A 2,429-nucleotide genomic window follows, 5' to 3' on the forward strand; every position below is an offset into this window, starting at 1 on the left:
CGACAGTTAAAGCCACGTAGTGGATCAAGATTAAAAGTGATGTTTTATTTGTAGGTAACTTGAATTCAAAATGGATAATTCATTTATGCGAACACGAAAAACACACCCAAACTTTACACAATCTTTTTTTTTTTGAAGATGCCACTAAACAGTTGAAGTTCAATTTAGTTTTTCATTTTAGACAGAAAAAAAAGAGGAAGAAGTTGGCTACCAATGGTAAGCGCAAATGCCTTTTCCTTTTGTTGTAGTTTTTCTCAGTTATAAAATGTCAACATGAGGTATTTAAAGTTTTGTAACTTTAATACCTTATGTTGACATTTTTTGATTTTGTTGATAATTTTTAACTGAGAAAAACCATGGACGTGCAACTCCTTGTTTAGCATAAGATATGGACGTGCAACTTATTGTTTAACATCAAAGAGGCCGCAGAAATCAGTAAGCCATGCGAATATCCGACAAACTCCAAATTTTCCGCCGTCAACAAAAAATCTATTAAAATGGCTGCCGAAAAATTTAAAACAGAAATTTTGATCACGTGGTATTAGTTTAAATTTGCAGCATTTGTTTAACAAGACTGTTCAGGATAAAGTAACTACTTCAAGTGTTGACAAATTACTAAACATATCACAGCAAGGTAAAGGAAGTTAGTTGTCTGCACGAACAGATTTTATCATTTTTTCAAGATGAACAATTGTAAACTTGAAAATAATTTTGTGTATTTTTTCCGATGCCGCCAATTTTTGCCTCGACTACTCTATAAGCTCCATACTTACAACTGCATGTAACTGGTTGATCTATAAGTAGGGAGTTTTGTCACATGACATTTTATCGCGGAAAAAAATATATCGTACGTTTTTGAAAAACTTCGTCCAAAAAACGCAACAAATGATTTTATGTAGGTGTCGAAGAATAAAAACCTACCCATGAAAATAAATAGAATATACGTATATATAGATGTTATTTTTTTTAGAAAAGGTTGCACTACAATAATTTTTTTGGGGACGTCGTTTTGCTTTAGAATTGATAAAGTTATTTAATTTTAAATGTTTCAGTTTTGCTTATACACAAGTAAATTAAGCTAATTCTTTCATCCCCACATAAAAATAGATTCTGCAACTATTTATTTATTATGTCAAACAGTTTTTTTGTTTTTGTTTTTGGTTATCTAATAGGGTGGGTTTTTTGTTTTCTAAGTGGAGATTTTATAAATTTCCCCCGTCTTTTGATATTTTATTGTTAACGCAACTTTTTACGCAAGAAAAAAAAACAGACAAAAAAGTTTTTTTTCGGTGCCAAAAGTTTAACGAGATACTTTAAGGAAATATTTCATAAAATGTATACGAATTGAAAATATTAAAACACGAATATCTTTGGAACCAAATAAGCTACAGAAGTGGTTGAAACCATTTTGAAAATAAAATATATTAAGGAATCCAATGCATTTGATATAAAAAAGATTTTCATTGGCTATAAAAATTGCCTAAACTCCCTACTATAAGCTCTATAATTTATTTTCTAATGGGCTTTTTAAAACTCATTTGATAATGCAAAACAAAAGTTAAAAAGTTATTGAAATTTATAATTATCTTGTAAAATGCGGCCAGATATTTCATGTTTTCGTTTTTCATATTTCATAAATTATTTCATTTATCATAAAAAGTAAATAAAGTCCATTAGTTTTTATCAAATATGATTTAGTTTATATATAGCTGGTAAATCATATTTGTCAATATTGAATACTTAGTTAATCTTGTGGTTTGCCACATTGGCTTTGCTGAATTCTTTAAAACTGTGGCAAATTATTTTTCTCTATTGTATTTTTATTCAATTTATGTATAAATTATTTATCCTTAACTGTATATATCTCTGTAGTTATATATATATACAGTGTCCGACAAAAAAAAGCTTAGGTAAACTCTCAAAAAATTACAACAAAAAAGAATGACAATCAAATATTCTTTACAATATATATATATATTTTTAATACTATTTCAGGAAGAAATAATTCATTTCAATAGTGTATCTTTAATATTCTAGAAATATTTTTGGGCAAACCACAAGCATATATTTACGTCATTTTATTATTTGTCAATTAGAGCTTGACATGTCGAATTCCGGAAAAATTTTTGGCGAGTTGTGAAAAAAAAAATTTATTGTGAGCGAAAACGTAATCCTAAATTATTTTTCTTGCTTCAATTGTCGCTTTTTCTATCAAAGCACCCAAGTCGAACAATGCGCCAGACAACTCAAAAAAAGATAAGAAAACAACTCACTGAGTTTGAAAAGGGCCAAATTATGGCATGGCATGAAAGTGAATACACTGACCATGAAATTGGAAAAAAATTGAATCGATGGTGCACTACAATTCGAAGATTTTTGTTCAAGTATTATTTGACGGGAAGTTTTAAACGCAAAGAAAGGAGCGGAAG

At 28.8% G+C, this 2,429-nt stretch overlaps 1 long non-coding RNA gene across 1 annotated transcript; it reads left to right on the forward strand.

The window, feature by feature from the left end:
* LOC149888088 (uncharacterized) lies at positions 1-828 on the forward strand. Its single transcript, XR_016453033.1, has 3 exons — positions 1-50; positions 182-216; positions 381-828. It is a non-coding gene; the product is annotated as an uncharacterized LOC149888088 (long non-coding RNA).
* The last annotated feature ends 1,601 nt before the right edge of the window (positions 829-2,429 follow it).

This window comes from Hydra viridissima, unplaced genomic scaffold (genome assembly GCF_058129835.1).
Source record: "Hydra viridissima isolate aposymbiotic clone 2 unplaced genomic scaffold, HvirCarnegie_v1 scaffold_5, whole genome shotgun sequence".
Classification (NCBI taxonomy): Eukaryota; Metazoa; Cnidaria; class Hydrozoa; order Anthoathecata; family Hydridae; genus Hydra; species Hydra viridissima.